This window comes from Carlito syrichta, unplaced genomic scaffold (assembly GCF_000164805.1).
Source record: "Carlito syrichta isolate Samal-C Ts95f unplaced genomic scaffold, Tarsius_syrichta-2.0.1 Scaffold311995, whole genome shotgun sequence".
NCBI lineage: Eukaryota > Metazoa > Chordata > Mammalia > Primates > Tarsiidae > Carlito > Carlito syrichta.
The window spans coordinates 160062-173242 of NW_007256091.1; the positions used below are offsets into that span (position 1 = coordinate 160062).

Sequence of the window (13181 nt, forward strand, 5' to 3'; positions counted from 1 at the left end):
GAGAAAATTAGGAGGCACAAAATTGACGTTTTCTTGTGCACTTTGGAAAGGATGGAAAGCCACTGGTGGGGACGGTGTCTGAAGGGAATGGGAAAAGAGAGAAGAGGAAAGGTAACTCGGGCTGAGAAGGTGAAGAAGTTTCCAGGAGTTTGACCGGAGAGAAAAGAGAATTCAGAGAAGTTTCTATAAAACTAAGGAAGAAAGAGTTAGGGAAGTAAGATTTTTCAGTACTTTTTTTTTTGGCATTAGAAAATTAATCTACTTTTGTTGTTTTTTCAAAAGACTAAAGATCAAGAGTCACTTAAGATTTAAATGTTTTTACTTTCAGACACAGGCATGAAATTTCACAGAATGCAACATAGGGCAAAGAATGGATCTGGAAGAGGTTTGCCTTCATATTAGTTACAATAGACATCTAACTAGCATTGACAAAAAAATTTAAATTTTATAATGCCCTTCCCTCCTTTTATACTACAACAAATATCTCCAGCAATTAGTACAATAAATTGAACTTAAATAGCCTGCTCACCATGGATCTTCTCCTGAAAGCTGGAGACCAACTTTTCTTTTTGGAAAAGAATTTCTGGTCATCAAATTGTCCTCCAAGCTGTAGAGATTTTATCTAAAAAGTCAGATATCTGGCAACAGATGACAGCTGTCTAGAGAAAAACATAAATATCCCGCATCGGTCAAGCTAAGGACAGAGGGAGGACTTTTTGAGGACTTTTACAGTTCTACTCATTAGGAATCAAAGGACCATTTTGGGGGAAATGCTTTAAGCTGTAGTCTGAAACACAATGAAACACCACCCTTGGACATTATTTTGTTGTGGGGAAAATTTTTTTGAGCCACTCTAGCCCATAAATAACTCAGTGAGCAACTGAGGCTGCCGAGAAGACCTGGTACCTGGTAAATGTGGGAAGCAATTTTTCTAGGCTAGTGAGATGCCATACTGTCTTTACTACTGCAACCTGTTCAAAGCAGCATAAGGTTAAGGACTTTGTAGGTATAACATATGAACATTTTCTTAGTGCCTTCACTAACCAGCCTGAAGGACTCATGTACCTTCTTCTGAGTCCTGCATCTTTGGACACCACCTGTCTCTCTATCCAGACTCACTGTGACAGGTTTACTGAGGGACAACTTTCATTCTGTGCTAAAAAATCACATCCAAGCAGGCCCATTTCAATGATAAACTAACAAGGCAAAGACAGCACTCTAAAAGCGGATGCACCTCATCTTCATCCTCTGCATCTCTCCTTTTCATATAAGCAACTTTCCCCTGTATATCTATAAACTATATTTTGGAAGAATAATTTTGCTGTTCTCTGCCATCTCTTTTGTTGCCAAACTTCTTGAAAAAGTTGGAGGCTCTCTATCCATGCATTTCATTTCCTATTCATTCTTTAGTGTCTTTAATTTATCGGGTTTTTTGTTTTGTTTTGTTTTGTTTTTCAGTTGGAGTCTCAATCCCTCGCCCAGACCAGAGTGCAGCGGCATGCTCACAGCCACCCCAGCATCGACCTGCTGGGGTCAGGCAATCCTTCCGACTCAACCTTCCAAATAGCCAGAACTACTGGTGCATGCTACCACACCTGACTAATTTTTTGGTTTATTGTAGAGACGAGATCTCACCAAGTTGCCTAGGCTGGTCTCGAACCTCTGGGTTCAGACAATTCTCTCGCCTCAGCCTCCCAAAGTGCTGGGATTACAGACTTGAGTCACTGCGCCTGGCCCTTAATTTATCTTCCATCACAGATGCTTTACTGACTAAGCTCTTCCTAATTTCACGTGAGTTGCATGTTGCTAAATCAAATATCATTTTTCTATTTTGAATCTCTTATTCTTCTTTCTCATAATTATATCTCTCGTCAGATCTCTGTCTTGAACAGGATAAGACCATTTATTTATCCGTGTATTCAGGTTTTTTTGAGTGCCTACCTTTCACAGACAGTATTTTAAGCAGCATAATTAAAACAATCATCAATAAAGACATGGTTTATGATCTCAACATACATTTTTCTGTAGGTGACAGTTATTAGACAAATAGTCACAGAATTATGTTTAATTAATATCCAAGGTAAACCTTTTCAAGGAAGAAAATTTGGGTCTAGCACAAAGAGTCTAGTCTGTGTTGAAAGTTAAGGACAAGTATTCCTGAAGAAATGAGTCTTAAGCTGAGATATTAAAAATGAAAGCCAGGTGCGATCTCATGTCTGTAATCCCAGCACTTTAGCAGGCCAAGGCAAGAGGATTGCCTGAGCTCAGGAGTTCAATCAGCCTGGGTAACTTGGTAAGACCTGGTCTCTACAAAAAGCAAGAAAATATCTGGGTGTGGTGGTATATGCCTGTAGTTCCAGCTACTAGGAAGGCTGAGGCATAAGGATAACCTGAACAAAGCAGGTCAAGGCTGCAGTGGTCATTAGCATGCCACTGCACTCCAGCCTGGGCAACAGAGTAAGACTTTGAATCCGATAGTAATAAAGAGTAAAACTTTATCTAGAGTGGTGGGCAAGCCAAGCAAAGGGCCTGTGACAAGGGCATATTTTCCCACGCACTGATCCTCTGGAACACAGAGGAGGCTAATGGAATGCTGAAGAAGAACATAATGAAGCAAGATTCTAATTTATGTGGATATAAGGTTTTTAGTATCCAGAAACCTTTCAGACATGATTATATTTAATCCTCAAACCCTTCTAGATAGGCAAGTATGCATTCATATCCCCCATTTTATAGTTAGAGAAATTGAAACACAAAGGGTTTATAAAATGAATTCATAGTGGCCTGATTTCTGAAGCCAAATGAGACTCTTAAAGAGAGATCTTCCAAGATAGTCTCTTTTTCCTTCTATTATATATCTTGTCAGATCTCAGTCTCCTTTGCAGACTCTATTCATCTGATCTTTACATGCTGTAGTTCATCTAAGTTAGATTTTATGTGCTCCTTTTTTGTTCAGTCCACTTTTTCTCCGGGGTGGATTTATTCATTCACTTCCATAATTTCAAGAACACTTAAAAAATACTAATTCATATATTAAAGCCTTTAGCTTTGATCTCATCTTTGAGTTGTGGAATCTTATGCCAGCCCCTATTTGGCATCTCTATTTGTGAAGGCATATTTATCTCTCTGTAGATAAAATAAAACTTAAATAATGATTCTCCCCTGAAAGAGGAAATAATTTTATGCCCCTTATTTCAGTAATCAGTATCATTACTAGCCAGTTATATAAGACAGAAATGTGATTTCTCCTTCTTGCTTACTTTCAATATTCATCCAAATACCAAAGTCTGCAACCACCCCAATCCAAATGTACATCACCACTTTCCTGAGTATGGAAATGATCTCCTAACTAGTTTGTTAAATTCACTCAAGTACTCACCTTGACCCATTCTGCTCAGTATAGACTGACTCATTTTAAAAAAATGTTTTTATTTTGAGGATGTGGGATACAATTCAGGGTTAGGTTTACAAATGTTCATTATGCAAGTACCCTTGTTGATGAGGTGTGCCTCCCATTCTAGTAGTTTCTCACTACTGCCAATACCTTTCTCATAGTATTACGATAGTTGTTTAAGGTCCGCTTACGAGAGCGAATATATTGTACTCTGTTCTTTGTTTCTGTGATAGATCACTGAGTATGAGAGACTCTAAATCCATCCAAGTTGCTGCCAAGTCTACATGTTTGTCCTTCTTTACGGCTGCATAATATTCCATTGTGTATAGGTACCACATTTTTTTATGCAGTCCAGTTTTGATGGGCAGCACGGTTGGTTCCATGTTTTTGGCTACTGTGAATAGTGCTGCAACAGACGTGTGTGCAGATATCTTTTTTTGTAGAATGACTTGAGTTCCTCCAGGTATATTCCCAATAGGGGGATTGCTGGTTCATATGGAAGGTCGATTTCTAGCTCTTTCAGAAATCACCACACTGTTTTCCAAAGAGGTTGCACTGGTTTGCATTCCCACCAGCAGTGTGGAAGCGTTCCTTTTTCTCTGTATCCTTGCCAGCATCTGTTGTTGTTTGTTTTATTAATGATGGACATTCTTACTGGGGTAGGTGGTATTTCAATCTGGTGCTGACGTGCATTTCTTTGATGATTAGTGAGTTTGAGCATTTTTTCATGTGTCTGTTGGCTGCTTGTATGTCTTCTTTTAAGAAGTGTATATTCATATCTTTTGTCCACTTTTTATTGGGGTGTTTATTTTTTTCCTTTCACATATTTGAGTTCCTTGTAGATCAAAGGCTGCAAGAGAGAAAGTTCAGATAACCTAGGCTAACTCTTTAAAGATTAATCTATGACTTTTCACTGACCAAAACCTTCAACAGATGCCCATTCTAGTAGGATCTTTAATATGATGGACTAGAGCTTGCAAGAATTGAACCATGGCTACCATTCTGCATTCTGGTCACACAAACTCCATTCCTCAATTCAGTTACTCATGCTCATCATGCTTTGTTCTGCCACAGAGCCTCATAAAGACTGCTCCTTCTGGCTGTTGTATTTTTCTGCTCTTCCCTCCTCAATTTCCAGAAACTTTTACTTACTCTTTGTATAATGTCCTTACAGGTGGATTTTCAATTGCCCTAAACTAAGGAAGATACCCCCTGCTATTTGTTCTTATGTCCAAAAGTTGTTCTTCATAGTAATCTTGACAACTGCAATAATACAATTAGCTCTGTGATTGCGTAATTAGGTTATTAAAGTTTGTATATTCAGTTAATATGTGAGTTTCATGAGAGAAAAACTCACATTTTCATCTTGTTGGGTATAGTACCTTTCCTAAACTAGGCAATCAGTACTTATTTGTGAAATGAATGATAAACTACTTCATGCCTGATACCAACTACAGGATTGTTGTTCTCCATATTCCACAGCATCCACTTATACTAGTTTGTGGCCCTTCTTCATCAAGAATATCTTCCTTCATAGATTTCATGGATTTGTTTTTCTGCTCTTTGCATTCTGTTGAGGGAGACCACAATTACTGTAAGTTCTTCTGAGCCATATCTAGAAAAACCACTGCTTCATGAAGACATGGCCTATGCATATTCCATCCATCTTACTCTATTCTGTGCTTGTGCAGCAAATGGGTACTAGTCTCCTACACAGCACATCACAGTCTATATCAATGAGCCAGGATTGGACAGGGGGAGCTTGTAAATTGTGCAGCCTGAGAGCTTCATGATGGCAAGGACTATATTTGTTCTAACTTCTTCCCAACATCTAGTATAGCTCTTTGCATTTGAGGAACATTAATTTTATTACTATTATTATTTTAGTTTTGAAGAAAGTGGTAAACAAAGTGAGGGGAGAGATAGGCTGTCATTAGTACCTTGACAACTTCAATCCTGTATAACTGGAAAGTTTATCCCTAGAGAAGCATTAGCCAGAGCTCATTTTTTTCCACTGTGAAATCTGCAAAGACATATTTAAACTACCCATTGGGAAAACCTGAAGAAACTCATCCCTACTCCCCTTGGGATTAGGGGTTTCTGAAGGATAAATGGCATTTCAAATTAGCCCATTTCCCTTAAGAGCTTTTTTCTAAAATGCCAGAGTCAACCTTTAAAGAGCTTCTCTGATTAAATTCCTTTGACACAGACTATTCTTCCAGGCTGTCATTTCCATGGGCAATGACTCTTATCAGAATTATCTATTGATTTTCTTGATTGTGTCTGAATTTTCCTGCTATTTATTCTCTTTGCCATTAAATTTTACTTATCAAGATGCTAACTCTGCCATCCTTACTTTATCAACATGTATAATAGCTCACGGGTACATTGCCCCTTTTCCAGTTGTGGCTCCTCTCTGGAACATCATATCTCTAGAAGTGGAGGTCAGACAGTAATAATTTATATGAAACTTCTTTCCACAAAGGTATTGAAACTACAGTTATTCATGTTATAACTGTTACTAGTGACTAGGTAAGATCATAGAAATGATTTAGGTTTGAGTATAACATCATGAAGCAAAGTGGAGATAGAATATTCTGGGTGGCTTTCATTTTTTGGGAACTGGGAGCTGCTTTTGTGGGTTCTGTTCCCCAAACAATGGAACATTCTATTTCCTCCTCACTTCACATTGATAAACTCACCTATATTATTCCTATGATCTTACCTAAGGGCTATTAACATAACTATACGACCCATACCTATCCCCATATTTAAAAAAATCACCTCAAAATGGATCAAAAACTAAATGTAAAACCTCAAACTATAAGAATCCTAGGAAAAAAGTAAGGAACACTCTTCGGGACATCAAAGTAGGCAATTAATTTTTGGCCAAGTTCTCAAAAGTAAATGCAACAAAAGCTAAGATAGATAGGTGGGACCTTATCAAATTGAAAAGTTTTTGCACACCAAAAGAAACCATCAAGATAGTGAAGAGACAACCTATGAAATGGCGGAAAAATATTTGAAAGCTGTGTATCTGATAAAGGCCTAAAATCCAGGAATGACAAGGAACTCAAACAAATTGAAAGGAAAAATAAATTTAAAAGTGTGCAAAGGACATGAACAAATACTTCTCAAAGGAAGACATTCAATCAGCCAACAAGCACATGAAAAAATGTCCAGCCTCATTAATAATGAGAGAAATGCAAATCAAAACTACAATGAGCTACCAATTAACACCTTCAAGGATGACTGTCATTAGCAAGTCAAAAAACAACAGGTGCTGGTGTGGATGCATAGAAAAACGGACACTTTGACACTGTTGATGGAAATATAAGCTAGCTCACCCTCTATGGAAAGCAGTGTGGAAACTGCTCAAAAAACAACAAATTAGCCGGGCTCGGTGTCTCAGCCTGTAATCCCGCGCCTTTGGGAGGCTGAGGTGAGTGGATTGCCTGAACCCGCAGGTTCGAGACCCGCCTAGGCAGTGAGACCTCATCTCTACAGTAAATCAAAAAATCAGCCGGGCGTGGTAGCGCATGCTTGTAATTCCGGCTACTCAGAAGGCGGAGGCGGAAGGATCGCCGGAGCCCAGTGGGTGGAGGCTGCGGAGGCCGGGAGCGACCACTGCACTCCCGTCTGGGCGACAGAGTGAGACTTCAACTCAAAAAACAAAACAAAACAAAACAAAAAACAAATTGAGCTTCTATTGATATATGATCCAAAAGTCCTCTCCCTCCCTCCTCTAGCAATACACAGAGTCTGCAAAAAGTCCTCTCCTGGGAATTTACATATAGGAACATACATTTTTCTACCAAAAAGACACCTGCCCATGTATGTTTATTGCAGCACTATTCACGATACCAAAGACACGGAACCAACCCAGATGCACACCGGAAGAGGACTGGATAAGGATAGATGATGAAATATTATGTAACCATAAACAAGAACAAAATCATGGTCATTGCATCAACTTGGATGCAGCTGGGGACCATCATAGTAAGTGAACTATCACAGAAACAAAGAACTGAATACTGCAAGTTCTCACTCATAAGCGGGCCCTGAACACTAGTTACACTAGCACAAGGGTGGGACCTGCAGACTCTGTGTTTTGCTAGAGGAGGGAGGGAGAGAAGAATGTGGAAACACATGGGTACCAGGCCCAATATTGGGGAGAGAGGGCCAGCCAGACACCCAAACTTCACCTCCATGCAACCTACATATTGTAAATCAAGTAGTAGTAAATAATCACTTGTACCTCACAACTCTAAAATAAAATTTAAAAAAATACTATATATAGTACAGAAATGAGGTGGAAATAGAAAAAAAAAAACCTAAAAAACTTGTTAAATGGCAGATTGGAAATTAAGCATTTGTACAGTTAAGCAGTGATCTAACTGTCCTAGAATTTCTGTTCAAAATAAGAGAGCATGAACTTAAAATTCATGAGTAAAACTATGATGACATGAAGGAGGAATTAGAGGACAGCTGTCACTTGATGATATAGTTTGTGTGAAGAATCCATGGCAAAGCAAAGGGCTGCATCGAGGAGAGTGCCTTGGGAAGAGCACTAATTTGAAATGTGGCATGTTCCACAAGAAATGATGGGATTGGTACTGAAGGAGCCATAATAAGCAGCTCCTTAGAGAACATACAATTTATGAAAATGTTACATTCTGCAAGTGCCTCCCACCCTCATTCCTCATTAATCATTCTAACCTTCCTGTCACTGTGTTAATAGCCACCAATTCTATATCACACACTCTCATAAGAGAGTATCACACTTTGTCTCATCACCATGATCAAGAAGAGTTTAAACATGACAATAAAATATGTTTTTTAGGGTTTAAAAAGACAAAAAAAGACTAAATTTTTGGATAACCGTTATCTAATAATTGTGGTTTCTTTTCTTAAAGTTGAAAAATCTGCTGTGACTATTACATAATATTTTGTTTCTCTTCAGCAATATTCAGCTCATAGAAAGGAGATTCTATACTAGAGAAAGGACTTTTGCCCTAACAGATACAGTGTACTAGACACTTCTGTATAAATTCAGTTTTTATTCTCTTATTTTTATTTTCTTTAGGTGCACAACTGTCAGTATTGTTTCAGATTATACATGCCTTAAGGGCAAGAGGAATGCCAGCACAAATAAAATAAAAGTATTAAATAAATGTTGAAGAAACCAGAGTCAATACTTATCAAAATAGATTCTAAAATGGGTTTTGAAACTAAATAAAAGCAGTAAATTGTACCATAGAATTTCTGTTCAAAATAAGAGAGCATGAACTTAAAATTCATGAGTAAAACTATGATGACATGAAGGAGGAATTAGAGGACAGCTGTCACTTGATGATATAGTTTGTGTGAAGAATCCATGGCAAAGCAAAGGGCTGCATCGAGGAGAGTGCCTTGGGAAGAGCACTATGAGAAGTTTATTGCTTTTACTGACCACTTTATACCACTCATTACTTACCTACCGTCCATACATTGTTTCTTGCATATGCAATTCTTATCATTAGTTTGGCTAGTGATAAAAACTGATTAAAATGCTTACAAACATCTATCTACTGATCAGCACTTGAGTTCAGCTACATAATAATGTTGTGTTTGAACTTATTTTCTTTTGAATTCTGGTCCTTCAAAGAATTAGATGTGGGGGAATTGATAGTAATACACAGACTTCACTCTTCTAGGTCCCAGTTGATGTATGTTTGTGTGTGTGTGTGTGTGTGTGTGTGTGTGTGTGTGTGTGTGTGTGTGTGTATGTGCACGCGCCTGTGCACGTGCATGCATTTGTGGTGCAGGTGGGGTGGGGAAAGCACTGAAAGATAAGTTTAGAGTATTTTACAATTGAATTTCACAGAGTAGTCAGTGAATATAAGACAGAGGTTTTGAGAAGATTTTGACAACCTGGTATACTAGAACAGCCAGAGATACATTCAGTCATACTTAATGGCTCAGATTACAGGGAAGTTTCATGGCTTATTAGTCAAATTATTCAATTTATACCCTGCTTATGACAGGAGTCGAGCATTTCTATAAAATACTCCTATCCCTTAATGTAGGTTATTCCCCTCAAAACATTTTAGCCTATACTCATGCATTGTTCTGAAAGCATAAGAATGGTAATCTTTTCTAGAGCATAAGCATTCATGAATCAGATACCATGTGTCCTCATCACATTGCTTTAGGTGATCTGTATTTACAAGTGAATTAAATGACTAACTAGAACTTGTCTGTTAACCTACTGTGTGGTAAACAAAGAAATAACTTATAGATACATGTATGCTAAAAGAATGACTAATGTGAAGAAGGAAAAATCTTATTTAATTTGACTTATTTAATTTACTTTGGTGTTTTCCCTATCAACATGAATAAATCCGGAACACCACCTAGTAGTAATCCTATAATAGCAAGTGAGTTCCATAATTATTAAAGTCAATAATCCTGGTAATGCCATTAAAATTTAGATCCTATGAAATTTATTTCAGAAGGCTGGCTTTGAAACAGACTAAAACTTACTTAAATGTTTGAGCAGTTTGTGATCATCTTCAGAAACAAACTTCGTATATTTTTTTTGCTGTTTTTTATCATTTAAACTCATTCTTAAATGACTAAATTTTGCTGTTTTTAAAAAAATAAATTCATGATAACAGTTGATTTCATGGACATTTGCCATTATTTCAGGTTGTTCTGTTTATAAACAAAAGTCCTGCATATGTGGACTTTCCTGTCTCAGGAGGCAAAATCTCCTCCCAAACAGAAGCCAATTATGGGAGATACATGCCTAGTCTCTCTTGAAGTTTGGATGTTAGCACCTGCTCCTGAGCTTTAATAGGAAACTAGTGTTCGGAGGAAGAATCACAGTGTCCATTCTAGGGGAGATAGTCACAGTGGAAAGTGCACCCTCTTTCTCTATGCAAGAGTTGGGCAGTCCTTGATGCAGCATTTAGAATCTAAAGAAAAATGGCATTAGTGATAGCAGTGGTGTTATCGGTGTAGGCCACGGTGTCTAAATCCAGCTGCAAGATCAGTCAGTCTTAGGATATACTAAAATTGCAAGTTTTTTCTTGATGATTAGCCTTAATCCTGACTCTCTAGATCATCCAGAGATTTCTGTGACTGTTCACAATATTCTTTTTATAATTTAAAAATTTTTTTGCCAGCATTAGTCACAGTTGGTTTATTCTTTAAATTATGATCCCTGCCGAACATATTTGTGATTGAATTTGAAAAAAAGAGAAAGTGCGAAACAAGAGGGAATGTGATGACAATAAGGTATATTATTATAGATATAACTAAGTTTTCACTTGCTTTTTGTGGGAAGACTCCAAGCAATATTAAAATTTGTATTGTTAAGTGGGAATTGGGGCAAGGCTAATCATATCTTATAGTGAAAATTCAATTGGTGGGAGTTGAGGAGGTGGTCTAGTCGGGTAGTAACCCTATGATAGCTAACGAGTCTTAAAATGATTAAGTTAATAATCCACATTTAGAATTAATGGAACCTAGCTCAGAAGGTTGGCTTGAAACAGATGAAATTTTCCTGAAATGTTTGAGCAGTTTGTGATCATCTTTAGAAACATCCTTTAAACATGTTCCTATTAATTTTCTATCATTTAAACTCATTCTTGAGGGAATCAGTTTTGCTATTTCTTGAATAATTCATGGCAATAGTTAGTTGCATGGACATTCGCCAATGCTGAGGTAAAGGGTAAGATAAGGATTGAAGAAATAAATAACATTTTATTGAGTACACGTTATTACAATTGTATTTGTTATTCTATCTCTTATTTTTAGCTAAATAATGAAAAATAAACTCTGCAAATACTTTTACTTATACAAAATTTAAATAGACTTTATAAGCATTGAAAACTATAAAAAGCATCTGGTGCCAGGTTTAGTGGCTCAGCCTGTAATCCCAGCGCTTTGGGAAGCCAAGGTGAGTGGATTGCCTGAACCCGTGGGTTCAAGACCTGCCTGGGTAAATTGGCAAGACTTTATCTCTACAACAAATCAAAAATTAGCCAGGTGGAGTAGCGCGCGTGCCTGTAGTTCCACCTACTTGGAAGACTGAAGCAGAAGGATCGCCAGAGCCCAGCAGGTTGAGGCTGCAGTGGCCGGGAGCGGCCACTGCACTCCAGTTTGGGTGACAGAGTGAGACTCCAACTCAAAAAAAAAAAAAAAAAAAGCAACTGATTTAGAAAGCAGCAACACACACACACACACACACACACACACTCCAGAGATGCCAATTTATTGATACATTTGTAAATAAAGAGATTAGCATTAAGTATTCCCTTGTGACCTTTACTTAAGGCTACTCCAGTAAGAATCTCCTCTCTAGAGTGTACAATGCGAGGAATTCAGGTAGCTCTAGGCCCAGTCAAAATAAAATAAACTAGGTATTACTAAAAATCTATAAAATTTGGGAAATTGTTCAGTTTGCAAACTAGAAAGTCTCAGTTTGAAACGTTACTATTGACAGTATAATGTTCTCAACTAACATGTAAATAGGTTATACACAGAAGATTTGCCAAAAGTGTTTGATTAGTGTATTCTCAGAACAGAATCCCTAAAAACATTTGTTCTTAGATTTTCCTAGACACAATCAAAAAATGTTTTTGGGAATGACAATAGAGTTGCTAAGATTAAATCAGAAGAGGAAAATAGAAAAAGAAAGTTAATAAAAGTTTTGTAATGTTAGTGTTTATTATTTCATATGATTTTAACATTTTTATTAAAATCAAATATCTATTCAATGATGCAGGGAGCTGGATTCCCATATGGTTATCCATATGGATATTCAGCTGGACACTGACTTCATGCTATATACAAAAGCTAATTCAAAATGGATCATAGACAAAAACATGAGAGCTAAAACTGTAAAAAAAAATTGTAATAAAAGCAAAAAGATGAATCTTTATAATCTTGGTTTAGGAGATGATTTCTTAGATACAAAAATATAAACCTACAAGCAAAAACTAAATTAGACCTCATCAAAAGTAAAAACTTCTATATTTCAACAGGCATCATCAAGACAGTGAAAAGGCAACTAGAAAGTATATTTGAAATTTACACATCTAATAAAGGACTGTATCCAGAATATATAAAGAATCTTTACAATTCCATAATAAAAAGACAACATAATTTGTTGTTGAATGAAAGATCTGAATAGACATTTCTCCAAAAAAGATATACAAATAGCCAACAGCGCAATAAAAGAAATTGAGCATCATTAGACATTAGGGAAATGTATTAAATCAAATGTAAATCAAAATTAAAATGAGCTATCTCTTCACACCCACTAGGATTGCTAAAATAAAAAAAGATAGACTAACACATGTTGGCGAGAATGTCAAGAAACTGGAACCCTCAAGGTGAGAATGTAAAACAGAGCAGTCAATTTGGAAAACTGTTGGACTCTTTCTCAAAATGTTAAACATAAAGTTACCGTATGGTCCAGCATATGCACCCCAGACAGTTGAAAATATAAAAACTTAAATACAAATGTTAATAACATTATTCATAATAGCCAAAAAATAGAAACAACCAAAGTATTCATCAACTCATGGATGAATAAACAAAATGTGGTATGTCCAGATAATGGAATATTATTCAGCAATAAAAATAAATGAAGCATCAATACATGTGAGAGTAGAGATAAACCTTGAAAACATAATGCGAGGTAAAAGATGCTCATCACAAGCCGGGCTCGGTGACTCAGTCTGTAATCCTGCACTTTGGGAGGCTGAGGTGAGTGGATTGCCTGAGCCCACAGGTT

At 37.0% G+C, this 13181-nt stretch overlaps 1 pseudogene; it reads left to right on the forward strand.

The window, feature by feature from the left end:
• Nucleotides 1-9767: 9767 nt before the first annotated feature.
• LOC103271906 overlaps nt 9768-13181 on the forward strand; it is a 52784-nt pseudogene continuing 49370 nt past the window's right edge.